The sequence below is a fragment of the Adiantum capillus-veneris genome, chromosome 10 (genome assembly GCF_014529385.1).
Source record: "Adiantum capillus-veneris isolate H3 chromosome 10, ASM1452938v2, whole genome shotgun sequence".
Taxonomy (NCBI): Eukaryota; Viridiplantae; Streptophyta; class Polypodiopsida; order Polypodiales; family Pteridaceae; genus Adiantum; species Adiantum capillus-veneris.
Genome location: NC_140940.1, coordinates 46,074,312 through 46,088,701, shown reverse-complemented (window position 1 = coordinate 46,088,701; position 14,390 = coordinate 46,074,312). Strand labels below are relative to the sequence as shown.

At 43.5% G+C, this 14,390-nt stretch overlaps 1 pseudogene; it reads left to right on the top strand.

Moving 5' to 3' along the window:
* The first annotated feature begins 12,547 nt into the window (after positions 1-12,547).
* LOC147448781 (uncharacterized) lies at positions 12,548-13,334 on the top strand (annotated as a pseudogene).
* Positions 13,335-14,390: the final 1,056 nt, after the last annotated feature.

Genomic DNA, 14,390 nt, shown 5'->3' with positions numbered 1-14,390 from the left:
TTTCGGTTGCCAAGTTATTGGCCGTTAAATATTCACCGCGGGCCGGTTCTGTACTAGGCTGGACTGCTCAGTCGGTGTGCCATCTGGGAAGTTTTGAGTTGCAGCCAGCAGGGTTTTCAATGCATTAGAATAAACGCTTGAGGAGTATCATGTCTAGTATGCCATCTCTTGTAGTACATTGATGACGGGCAACCTATGGATGGCTTGGCACTGGATCCGAGCCAAATGTGGTACTTTAATGAATATTTGGCCGACATGTATGCCAAAGGTGGTGCAAAGGTTATGACCGCCCAGAGGAGAAAATGATGTTCTTGGCATTGCCGTGACCGGGGCTCGAGGCCGTGGCCGGGCTCGAGAGGTAAATTGAGTATGGTGCACTTACAAGGGCCAGCACAAAGAGCAAGTGCATGGTCGCCCGCCCAAAGGCCAAGGGCCCATAGCCCAAAGGCCCAAGGGCCCACAAATATTATCAAGGGCCGCCCAAAAGCATAGGCCAGTGGCCGTCCGCCTGCATAATAAGGCCGCCCAAAGGGGTTAATTAAAGTGAGAAGGTGGGAAAACAAAAGGGGAATGGAGCAGATGGCGTGCAAGCAGAAACGCGCGCAGGGGAGAAGGAGAAATCCGCTCGCGCAGGCTTGTGGACTGCTCGGATGAGCTCGGAGAAGAGAAGAGACGAATTCTCTTCAGCAGGCCTAGGCGCCCCCTTTTGGTCTATCTCCCGGCGGGTTTCGCGCTGTCGAGAATTGAGGCTGCCACGTCAGCAGGGGAAGGTTTTTACGCCTCCCTAGCAACGACGGCGCCGTCGTTGCTAAGGGAGGGGTAACCTATTAATAGAGAGCCCGTCTTTTGCATGGGGGAAGGCATAACGAAACCAAGCAAAGCCAAGGAGGGCAAGAAGGGAGCAAAGTGAAGGGCTATGAAGGCATAGCAAGATAACGAGAGTAGGCAAGAGAACTTTCTCCGGGGTTGAATTCCATCGAAGCAAGGGAAGCTTCTCGATCTCCTTGAACTCCATCGAAGCAAGGATCTTCTCGATCTCCATCAAAGCAAGAGGGGAAGCTAAGCAAGGTTTTTTTTTCTCTTGACCCTCAATCGAATCCAAGAAAAAGGGGATCTCTCTCTCTCTCGATCTCCAACCGACACAAGGCGAGCAAGGAAGCACCGGCTCAAGCAAGGAATCAAAGGAGGCATTAGAAGCCAACGAAGGGGAAATTTGTGAAGGCAACAAGCAGGACCAAGGAGGGTTTTCTCTCTTTATCTCAAGGAACACAAGGGCTCTCCTTCTCGAGCTTGACCATACAAAGCAAGGGCTCAAGGGGGGGGAGCAAGCGAAGTGGGCAAGGTCGAGAGGAAGGAGCTTGAAGCTAGGTCGAAGCAAGCAAGGCGAGGAGCTTGTCGAGGCAAGCAAGCGAGGAGAAGAAGCGAGCTTGGCCGAAGCAAGCAAGGGATTAAACTTGTCGAGGCAAGCAAGCAAGCAGGAGAAGGCATGCACGGTAAACAAAGCAAGGTAAGAAGCAAGAGCACATCACGAGGCAGGCAAAGAAAGGATTAAAGCATCATATAGAAATTGAAGAGAATGGCAGTTAAGCCAGTCCAAAGCATAAAGAGCGGGCAATTGCAGTACAATTTGTAATAATTGAAGCTTGATGATCGAGGCAATGAACTGAATTGCAGACTACAGAATCCACGGGAAATCGAAGCAGATAAAGTGGCATTAGAAAATTTCCATCACCGTCATCAGCTAGAAATTGATTTAACATTCTGTTAAGTTCTGTGTCGTTAACGGCCCGGTTAATACTATAAAGCGGGAGCTTAAACTCCTAGTTAGCAGATGATCCAAGTGACGGCGTTGTTAACAGCCCGCCTTGGCTAAGGATAAATTGTACTCAAAGTAATATTGAATTAATTGTTGATTGCGGTGATTGGCAAAGCCATCTGTTGTTCTTGTTCTCTCTCTTTCACACCTCCCATAGCCAGAGGCCCGGCGCATGCCCGGCTCACGTAGCGAACACATATCCCCCGACATCTTTGGTGAACCTGACGCGAAACGAGCCGGGGTGGGAGGTAAAGATGGAGATGCCAGAAGAGTTAAAGTAGTTTATTGAAGATTTCAGTGCCAATGGATTTGATACAAATCTGGTAGTTACAGATTTGCCAAAAATGGTGGAATTAGTTCAGGGATGTCTGCAGGAAGCAAAAGCCATGCAGATAAAGAAGCAGATTGATGATGCTGTAGAGCTAGCACTTGATGCTGTTCGGGAGCAGTATTATAATTTTCAGGGATATGATCCAGAAGGTTTTGTTGCATGTTACGAAGCTGAGATGAAGAGCCGAAATGTTCCAGAAGATCGGATGATTGCAGATTTTGAGGAAGTTGTAAACTCGGATTTTAAAAAGCAGGTTCAAGAACTGGTAGAAGAATATCCCACACGGTGGGAGTATTTTGCAGAAGAATTTATTTACGAAAGCTCAAGGATTCTAGATCAGGAAATAAAGGAGATGACTGAACGAAATAAGGTTGTCTTCAGTAAAGGTGAAGGGGATCAGATGCAGATCCTCAACTATGATGAATTCTGGGAGCATATTTTTGCAAGAAGTAAAGCCAAAGAGAATGCTAAGCTGGAAGTAGTAGATTCAGTTTCAGAGGAGCTTAATTTGAGCAAAGAAGAAAAGGTAAACATTGAATTTAAAGCTGGAACAGATTTATATGATTTTTTTTCAAAGATTGCGTGCATGGACGCTACCTCTAATAATGGATCAAGCGAAGACATAGACTGTACATTAAGTGGTTCACATGCTGCTGACCTTGATATGGTTTCTTCTGAAGGAGTTTATCAAGCAGATGAACCTCTACAGGATGTTACTGAAGCTATTTGCACTATAGCAGCCGAGCAGGATAACATGTCTACTACAGATGATTGCATAAATAAAGCTATTATATACACAGTAACTGATGAAGTGACTAAGATTGTGGACCCAGCACAGGATGAGCCTAAGGATATCAATGGACCTATGATTGTTACTAACAATATGCTTGCAGATGATGCTATCACAGAAGAGGATGCTATAATCGATGAATTTCTGTCTAGATCTGAAGGAGATGTTTATGACAGTATAGAAGAGCTTTCTGATGCATATACCTCTTCAACAGGGGTGCCAGATGAGCCTTTACAGCTCTATAATGTATTGCTAAGTAACATGGATGTATATGAGGACTCAGAGGATGATATGGATGAGTATGAAGATTGCTTGGATCATATTGATTGTGAACAGGTTATCGATGATAGGGATTTTACATCTATGCTTGTACAGGGGCTGCATGAGGAGATAACTCCTACAGTCTTGATTAATGTTGAGACTTCCAAGGGTGATTTCCCCGAGGATGTTATGGATGAAGACCTACAGGATAAAGCTGTTTTTCATGATCAAGCTGAAATCCCAACATATGAAAATTCATCTGATGATACAGGTAGAGAGACTCCCAAAGTTTTCCTTGATGGCTATGAAGCTAGAGGGGGTGATGATGCTAAATCATCCTTGATACTGCATAAAGTACACATTGTTTTTCATTTGCTTGGACAATGTGCCAGAAGTGGCTGGATTTGGATGCTATGCCTATTGATGCTTATGTCAGTGATGTCTTGGCTGCCAGTAAAAGGGAGTCAGATATCTTTAATGCTTTCTGGTAACGAGCTTAAGTTGCCAACAGTTTATGGGATGTGGGTGCTGCACTATGCTTCAGGTGAAGCTGTAGTATATTGTGGAGCCCATCAATGCTATGTGATATCGATGGTGTTTGATCCAGGAGATTCTAAGGATATTCACAAGTAGATTCAATACGGATGGATATTGATCAGTATGCATAGTAATTGCGTGCTATTTGCACCAAGGGCAGCATATTTGAACCAGAAATGCTTGATGTTGATTGATATAGGAAATATATGCTCTTGTGGATATTATGATGCTTCAGTGTGTGGACATTTCCTTAATATCCCATTTGATCCTGGGGGTTACTAAAGTGCAAGTTCCAGATGCACAGGATAGCAGATGCCTGATGTAGCAAGCTGCATGATGCAAGATTTTGTTTCCTAGATTATGCCAAGTTAGAAGAGTGTTTGGTTATGCATTCAATAAGATAACATGGCTGGCTTCCAGATAACTTCTTTGGACAATTAATGAAGTATCTTCACATCTTTTGAGTTGGTTCTGCTAACAGAACTTGAAGTAAAGGACTTGACGGCCATTCCGTGTGCAGACAAAGTAAGGCATACTTGAGCTTGACAGGGTTCCTTAAGAGAGAACTTAATGGTCAAGCCGTGTGCATCATTAACTAGAGCACTTGAGTCTGGCGGGGTTCACTAAGCAAGTTATCCATGATTAAATGCATTGAAGATACGGCAGATACAGTTCATAGATTTTTGATGGGCAGCTACCTAATGCTTAAGCTAGAACATTGATGATAGGATATAAGCCTTATTTTGTTTTTCATAGGTTTACTAGTAATGTGAGTCTGATGATGGAAAGAACTTAAGGTACCTGTAGCAGATGCAGATTGAAGTTCTGTTGGCACAGACCAGAGGCTGTGCAGGTTCACTGGGGGTGGATGTCGTGCAGCTCCGCTGCCATGATGAGAAAAAGAGCAGAGAAATGCAATATAAGCTTCTTTGAAGCATACTTGATTGATGGTCAGTGATGAGGGCTTGTTAACAGGCCAAGTCTAATGATTAATGTATGCCAGATGCGGCTTTAAAGGGCCAATTGATGTCTTAATAATGCCAAAAAAGATTATGCTTGAAGTGAGCACACATGGAAGATTATGATCTAGAACTGTAGGTCTTGAAGTGCTCTACCGGCCTGTCTTTACGGCTCGTCGATTAGAGCTACGATGAAGAAGTTATGGTAGTTTGAAGTTTAAGTCGATTGCAGATCCGTACCGGATTGGGCAACTGCAGCTGAGGTGAAAAAAATGGAATGAATGCACAGGCCTGAAGTGCTCACTTTGTGGAGCGCGTCGGTCTTTTCAGATTGGTGATTGGAGTTCCGGTTGCCAAGTTATTGGCCGTTAAATATTCACCGCAGGCCGGTTCCGTACTAGTCTGGACCGCTCAGTCGGTGTGCCATCTGGGAAGTTTTGAGCTGCAGCCAGGGTTTTCAATGCATTAGAATAAACGCTTGAGGAGTATCATGTCTAGTATGCCATCTCTTGTAGTACATTGATGACGGGAAAGCTATGGATGGCTTGGCACTGGATCCGAGCCAAATGCGGTACTTTAATGAATATTTGGCCGACATGTATGCCAAAGGTGGTGCCCTTACAAAGGTTATGACTGCCCAGAGGAGAAAATGATGTTCTTGGCATTGCCGTGACCGGGGCTCGAGGCCGTGGCCGGGCTCGAGAGGTACATTGAGTATGGTGCACTTACAAGGGCCAGCACAAAGAGCAAGTACATGGCCGCCCGCCCAAAGGCCAAGGGCCCATAGCCCAAAGGCCCACAAATATTATCAAGGGCCGCCCAAAAGCATAGGCCAGTGGCCGTCCGCTTGCATAATAAGGCTGCCCAAAGGGGTTAATTAAAGTGAGAATGTGGGAAAACAAAAGGGGAATGGAGCAGATGGTGTGCAGGAAGAAACGCGCGCAGGGGAGAAGGAGAAATCCGCTCGCGCAGGCTTGTGGACTGCTCGGATGAGCTCGGAGAAGAGAAGAGACGAATTCTCTTCAGCAGGCCTAGGCGCCCCCTTTTGGTCTATCTCCCGGCGGGTTTCGCGCTGTCGAGAATCGAGGCTGCCACGTCAGCAAGGGAAGGTTTTTACGCCTCCCTAGCAACGACGGCGCCGTCGTTGCTAAGGGAGGGGTAACCTATTAATAGAGAGCACGTCTTTTGCATGGGGGAAGGCATAACGAAACCAAGCAAAGCCAAGGAGGGCAAGAAGGGAGCAAAGTGAAGGGCTATGAAGGCATAGCAAGATAACGAGAGTAGGCAAGAGAACTTTCTCCGGGGTTGAATTCCATCGAAGCAAGGGAAGCTTCTCGATCTCCTTGAACTCCATCGAAGCAAGGATCTCCTCGATCTCCATCAAAGCAAGAGGGGAAGGTAAGCAAGTTTTTTTTGTCTCTTGACCCTCAATCGAATCGAAGCAAAAGGGGATCTCTCTCTCTCTCGATCTCCAACCGACACAAGGCGAGCAAGGAAGCACCGGCTCAAGCAAGGAATCAAAGGAGGCATTAGAAGCCAACGAAGGGGAAATTTGTGAAGGCAATGAGCAAGACCACGGAGGGTTTTCTCTCTCTCTCTCTCAAGGAACACAAGGGCTCTCCTTCTCGAGCTTGACCATACAAAGCAAGGGCTCAAGGGGGGGGGAGCAAGCGAAGTGAGCAAGGTTGAGAGGAAGGAGCTTGAAGCTAGGTCGAAGCAAGCAAGGTGAGGAGCTTTTCGAGGCAAGCAAGCGAGGAGAAGAAGCGAGCTTGGCCGAAGCAAGCAAGGGATTAAACTTGTCGAGGCAAGCAAGCAAGCAGAAGAAGGCATGCACGGTAAACAAAGCAAGGTAAGAAGCAATAGGACATCACGAGGCAGGCAAAGCAAGGATTAAAGCATCAAATAGAAATTGAAGAGAATGGCAGTTAAGCCAGTCCAAAGCATAAAGAGCGGGCAATTATAGTACAATTTGTAATAATTGAAGCTTGATGATCGAGGTAATGAACTGAATTGCAGACTACAGAATCCACGGGAAATCGAAGCAGATAAAGTGGCATTAGAAAATTTCCATCACCGTCATCAGCTAGAAATTGATTTAACATTCCGTTAAGTCCGGTGTCGTTAACGGCCCGGTTAATACTGTAAACCGGGAGCTTAAACTCCTGGTTAGCAGATGATCCAAGTGACGGCGCTGTTAACAGCCCGCCTTGGCTAAGGATAAATTATACTCAAAGTAATATTCAATTAATTATTGATTGCGGTGATTGGAAAAGCCATCTGTTGTTCTTGTTCTCTCTCTCTCACACCTCCCACAGCCAGAGGCCCGTTGCCTGCCCGGCTCACGTAGCGAACACATATCCCCCAACAACGCACGATGGATTCTCCTCATAATGGGGACCTTACAAATGTGCCTTTTTACCACAAAAAATTACAAGGGGTAAATCAGGCTCCATACTTAACAATCTCCCACTTGGAGACTAATCTCCAAACCAAACCTGTGACTGCTTTCCATTCTAGCTTCTTATCCTTGAATGCCGATTGAAGATGAGTAAAATCTCAACTTCTCCTTGTTGACCACCTTTGTAAACATGTCTGTAGGATTTTCACTTGTATGCACCTTTCCTACCTTCAACTGTCCCTCTTCCGAAAGAGTGCGTATGAAGTGATATCTCACCTCAATGTGCTTTGTCCTTGAATGAAAGGCTGAGTTCTTTGCAAGATGGATAACGCTTTGGCTATCACTGTACAAGACACAATTGTCTTGTTTGAATCCAAGCTCTTCTAAGAATCTGTGAAGCCATAGAATCTCTTTGCTTGCCTCTGTCATTGCTACATACTCTGCTTCCATGGTAGAAAGTGATACCACTTTCTGTAGCTTTGAAGCCCAACTTACTGTTGTGCCTCCAACCGTGAAGACATAGCCAGTAGTGCTCCTTCAAGTATCTTTGTCACCTGCCATATCTGCATCAGCATGCCCTTATAGAAAAGTATCAGTTCCTCCAAAATACAAAGCATTTGTTGTTGTCCCTTTTAGATACCTAAGTATCCACTTGACAGCTTGCCAGTGCTCTTTACCTAAGTTGTCCATGAACCTACTTACAACTCCCACTGCATGTGCAATGTCTGGCCTTGTCCAGACCATAGCATACATAAGAGAACCTACCACTACAGCATATGGAACTTTGGACATATAGGCTATCTCCTCTTGTGTCTTTGGACATCCTTGGTTAGTTTAAAGTGACCAACCAAAGGTATAGAAACCGGTTTTGCATTTTGCATTGCAAACCTTTCTAGTACCTTCTTGATGTAATCCTCTTGAGATAGCTTTATTGTCTTCTTCGTCCTGTCCCTTGATATTTTCATACCAAGTATCCTCTTTGCAACACCTAAATATTTTGTTGAAAAAGATTTAGACAGCTCCTCTTTTAGGTCTTTGATGTCCTGCATGTTAGCAATTGCAATCAGCATGTCATCAACATACAACATGAGGATGATGAACTTCCCATCTCCCAAATTCTTTGTGTAGACGCAGTGATCCGAGTTGCATCTTGTGAATCCATGATCCAATATCCATCAATCAAACTTCAAGGACCATTGTCTTGATGCTTGATTTAAACCATACAAGCTCTTCTTTAATCTGCAAACCATTTTCTCCTTACCTTTTACTTCATACCCCTTTGGTTGAAGCATGTAGATTTCCTACTCTAAGTCATCATGAGGGAATGCTGTATTTACATCCATTGCTCGAGATTTAAATCATGAGCAGCCACAAGGCTTAAGACAAGCCTAATTGAGTTCATTTTTAAAATAAGAGAAAATATTTCATTGAAGTCAATACCTTTCTTTTGAGAAAACCCTTTTACCACAAGCCTAAACTTGTACCTTTTCTTCCCACCTTCTTCTTCCTTCAACTTGTAAACCCATTTGTTTTGAAGTGCCCGCTTACCTTTAGGCAACTCAAGGAACTCCCATGTTTGGTTGCGATGTAGTGAGTCCATCTTCACTTGCATGCTCTTTGTCCATTCTTCTTTGGATTCGTGATGCATAGCTTCTTCGTATGATTTCGACTCTCCAAAATCTGAGATCAAGAGATGGTTGAAGGAACAAACCTTTATGGGGGTCTACTTGCTCTTGTAGATCTTCGTGGAATAGGTTGAGTCTCCTCATTTGGTTGACTTTGTTGCACATTGTCACCATTTGCAGTCCTTGAGTCTTCACCGTCCTCAAGCTCCATGTACTCATCACCTGTTTCTTTTGTTTGTTTTCTTTCCAAGTAATCTTTGTACATATTTTGTTCGTTAAAAATTACATCCCTACTCCTTAAGATTTTACCATCTTCAGGATTTCATAGGCAATACCCAAAGTCCCCTTCTCCATAGCCAATGAAGAAACACTTTTTGGACTTTGCATCTAGCTTTGTTCTTAGGCTTCTATCTATGTGCATAAAAGCCTCACAACCAAACACTTTGATAAATGCATAATTCACCGGTTTACCTATCCATGCCTCTTTTGGAACTCCCCCATCCAATGCCATTGAGGGTGATTGGTTGATTAAGTAAATGAGCGTACTTACAGCTTTCGCCCAAAGCTCAAGCGGTAGGCCTGCATGTATCCGCATGCTTCGTGCTCGCTCCATGATTGTCATGTTCATCCTTTCCAAAATCCCATTTTGTTGAGGTGTCCTTGGGGTTGTCCTTTGCCTCGGAATGCCATTGCTAGCACAAAATCTTTCAAATGCTTGGGTGCAATATTTGCCTCCATTGTGGGATCTGAGGCATTTAACCTGGGTACCTGTTTCATTCTCCACAAAGGCTTTCCACCTTTGAAATATGGAAAACACATCGAACTTATTCTTCATGAAATAAATTCATGTTTTTCTAGTCGAATCATCTATGAATGTTACATAGTACAATGAGCACCAAGTGATGGTGTACTTGCAGGACCCCAAACATCAGAATGAACCAACTCAAGTTTTTTTATTTTTTCTTTCATTTACTAATTTTTGAAATTTTACCCTCTTTTGTTTACCATAAACACAATCTTCACAGAACTCTAAGTCCACTTCTTTCAAACTTGGTAGAAGCTTCTTTGTTTGAAGGATTTGCATTCCTTTGGCACTCATATGTCCAAGCCGATAGTGCCACACCGCACTATCAACTTCTGTAGTTGTTGCACAAGCTGAAGGTTGCGTGCTGATAGTACACAAGTAAAGTGTACCGACCTTTTCTCCCTTGGTAACCACCAAAGATCCCTTTGAGATCTTCCACCATTTGTTTCCGAATGCAACGTTGTGACATTCATCGTCCAGTTGTCCTCTAGAGATCAAATTTTTCCGAAGAGAAGGAACATGCCTAACATCTTTAAGCTTCCATTCATTTCCATTAGCTGTTTTGACAGAATATGTACCTTTGCAGACAATCTTACAAGCTTCATCATCTCCCAAGTATACATACCCAAAATTACCTTTGGTGTAATCTTGGAAATGCTGCTTGTGTGGTGTCGCATGGAATGAAGCCCCGGAATCTACTTCCAGGAATTAGACACATTGTCTAATGAGAGAATTAGAGCATCTTGCTCTACTTTACCTGCCACATTGGCCTCCGGTGTTGACTTGTTGTCTTGAGAATCAGTCTCCTTCTTCTTCTTGGACCAGCAAACCTTCTTGACTTGGCCCTTCTTGCCGCAGTTCCAACATTCAAGAACTGACTTTGTGCTTGACTTGCTCTATCTTGAGTGATCACGACCCTTTTGGTTTTTGAACCTCTCCTGAAGCCTTCCTCTTGTTTCCACTGATAGTGCAACACTTGATGATTCTCCTATGCTTCTCTTTGTATTTCATCGCTTAGGAGAACACCCACAACATCATCAAACTTAAGAGTATTTGTGCCAGAAATAGAATTACTTACAGCCATCACAAGGTTGTCCCAACTATCCGGTAGAAATGATAATATAAGGAGAGCTCGCACTTCGTCATCGAAATTAATTTTCGCCGATCAAAGTTGAATTATGTTTGTGTTAAATTCATTTAGGTGTTTTGCAACTGAACCATTCTCTGTCATCTTTAGATTGAACAAGCGCTTCATAAGAAATACCTTATTGGATGCCGATGGTTTCTTGTAGAAGTCGTCAAGTGACTTCATCAAGTCCTCCGTGGTCTTCATCTCTGAAACATTGAAGGCTACCATTGACGCCAAGCTTAATCGGATTTTTCCCAGTGCCTTTTGATCAAGGACAATCCATGCTTCATCTACCATTGTTGTGGGCTTCTTCCTAAGACCGTCTAGTGGCAAATAGAGGTATTTCTGGTAGAGATAGTCTTCAATTTGCATCTTCCAATGTTGGTAGTTTTTTCCATTGAACTTCTCAATCTTGAGCTTTCCTTCCTCCCCCATAACTCCCACTCAATTCAAGGAATCCTTTCCTTGAGATAATTTAACTATGAGCAAACCTTGCTATGATACCACTTGTTAAGAAATATGACATAGCTAAGTAGATAATTAAGTAGATTACTTAATGGAGAGAGATAATTTACACACACAAGAGATTATAGAGTAGAGAGAGAGAGAGTGAGTACACACGATATATGTGGTTCACCCAATGTGGGCTACATCCATGGGAAAGAAGCCACTCAATGGCTTTAGTACTTCAAAACAAGAAGTAGGTTACAAAGGGATTATACCCTTTTGGAGCTCCCGCCTTGCTTCACTCTCACCACCTCACACCCACCTTGTTGCATCAACTTCACAATATGAAATGTGTGTAGAATTGGCCTCATTTTATACGCCAAAAGAGCTGCCCTCTCTCATGAGGGGTAGCCATGTGTAGCCAACCTTGTGTACATAAGTCCAAATTGGACCCTCCAATCCGCCCATGTATGGTTGCCCTTGAGAAGACAAGTCCACTTTTGAATTCGGCCATCGGCCACCGGCGATTGACTTCCGACCACCGGCCAACCGACCAACCGATCGGTCGTTTTCCGACCACTTTTCGGCCACCATCCAGCCATAATATTTCGATGAAAAGGAATATTCTGGCTTGATGTGAACTTGATGTAAATTAAGTGTAAACTCAGGAGAACGTGAACTTGTTGTGAACTAGTGAATGCGACATAAATTGGAAGTGAACCCACTGTGGGCTATTGTTTTCCAAACATAATAAAATGTGTGCGCAAGCTCAGTGGTAAGGTCGGATTCAGCTACGAGATCAAAGGTCAAACCTCGTCCTATTGTTGGTTTGCACGGATAGAACCCGTTGAAGTCCCCCAGCCTTGCGTGCAAAATTAAAGTGCCCAAATTTAGTTGTTTCTGACCATGTCGTTGTTGGCAATGCAATAATGCAGACTCCGAAGGCAATTTTTTCTATTTTTTATTTTTATATTCTTCATTAAAGGCTAGAAGAAAAAGAGACAAAACAACTATAGACCTATTTTTTACTTTGAAAATTTGCGTGCGAGCACTATTATTAAAGTCCACGGCCATCTGCTTCTTCGTCGTCCTCTCTTTTCTTTCTCATTAATCAATCAATCAAGCTTTGCATTGCTCGATCAGTACTAGTAGCCATGGCAGGCATCTAGCTCTAGCTGAGAGACACTAATTCCCAACTTCCCAAGTAGATGAGAGCTTGACGTCAAACATCATCTTCTTTACTTGAAAGTGTTTGTAGTAATTGATCAGTCCGGATGTCGTCATACAAGGAGCTGGAAAATGGCAATCTCTCGGTACTGCACGACGCAGGCCATCATGATCAGCTGATGGCTGAAGAATCACCTGTGCAAGCTCTACATGTAGGTTTGTAATGTAACAATTATTCTCCACATCCATTAAAGAAAATACATAATTTATATAGAGCAGAAGATGGGGCGTAGCTGCAAAGTTGTTTGGAATGTCTGCTGGGTACTACTATTGTCCTTGGTTTCGAGCTGGATATGTATGGGCAATGGTGAGCTGATCATGAGTGCATCAAGTTCTACCTCATGTGGGCCTTCTGTGCCGTGTGTTGATCTCAACATTTCGTACCATTTTAGGGACTCTGCCTCTTGTGCTGCGTTGCTCAACTTTGTTCTCTCCAATTGCAGCTCCTCCTCCATGCATGCTCATTAGAATGATTTATCTGCTACCCTAGAAGCAGCCAACCTTGGTGATCCGCCTCCTCTTGCCATCATAACAAACTTCAGTAGGGACTCCCCATATATATCACAGAGATGCTGGACTGGTGACATCTGTCTTTCCTGGGACGCCTTTCTGCTCACCATGGAATTATGTGCCTCTCTCCTCACCTCCTAGAGTTTCTCTCAATTCAACATCCCTGCCTCTGTCAATCTTACCGGCTTCGCTCATGATGCATTTCAATTTTCTGTCCAAAATGTTTACCTATTCTTCAATTGCACAGATGTGGCTACTGTGTCTCAATATGTAAATTCTATCAACGCAGTACTATTGGGAGGAAGAAAGCGAGTACTGCAAGAGCCATAGAATTATATGTCAAAATGAGCTTGCTACGACTTCTTGCCTTAGCCTGATTGCACCAGGCAAGAAGCTCAGACTGTGTAATGACATGGATACCTTGGCGTGTTCCCATTTTACATTTGGTCGTACGGTGTCACCGTCGAGTTATATAATTATGGAGAAAGGGAAAGTTTAACTTTCTTGGACAGATAACTGGTGTACCAAGTGTAGGAACGCTGGCGATTCTGTTGTTATGAAGAACCAATTTCTGATCTCCAGCTTCTACTGCAAATACAAATACGGTGATATTTGCTTTTATTTAATTCACAATATATTTTTGACATTTTTCAATGTGCAAAAGGAGCTCTTTTCTCATAATTTTTGTCGTTCAATTCTAAATGAGGCATCTTGCTAACGGTTAGGCATCTCGCTAACCGCAAGGCATCCCGCTATCCGCGAGGAACAAAGAGAGCCAATAACCTCAGCTTAATCTCCGCTAACCGCGGAATTATCTCGCTACTCGCAAAGAACAAAATATATTATTTCAACAATTCTTCTATTTAGATGATTCTTCAAATATGATCAACCAACTCTTCATATCAACCAGTAACAACTTATTGAACAATAACAGTTTGTCAAGCAATAACGATTTAGCAAACAATGTTAATTTATCAAACAATTCTTTCACTAATCTATGAAAGTATATGCTTGTCTCTTATGATAGAATCACGTTTCTTGGACGGTTTAAGGGGTTCTCTATGCGCGACTTCTCTAGTCAACATGAATAACAATGCAAAATTATAAATTTGTCTTACCGGATTTGCGACATGTTCGATTACCTCCCATGTTTGAGGTTGGATAGCTTCGACTTCTTCCGCAACCAATACCTCCGCTTGAGCAATGTTTGGAGTAGTTGATGCCTTCCTCTGCACCTTTCTCGGAGATGGAGCGACATGAGCGTCCTTCGAGCTTCGAGTCACTCGCTTCGGGATCATCGTATTACAAAAGAGAAATAAGAAAGTGAGAAAGATAACTCAAGCATTTGAGGGACAACACGATGATGGTAGAGAAAGAAGTTGGAGATGGAGATGGCTTGAGGGTAAGAGCTTGAGAGATAGAGGTTACTCTGACGTCAAGGCAAGAGGGCTTCCACTTCTAAAAGTGTGTGTCCTCCAAGTGAAGGGAGAGGGGTCTTTATATAGACTCTCAAGACCAGCTAAGAATAAAGAAAAGCAAGGAGAGATAAGCTCGC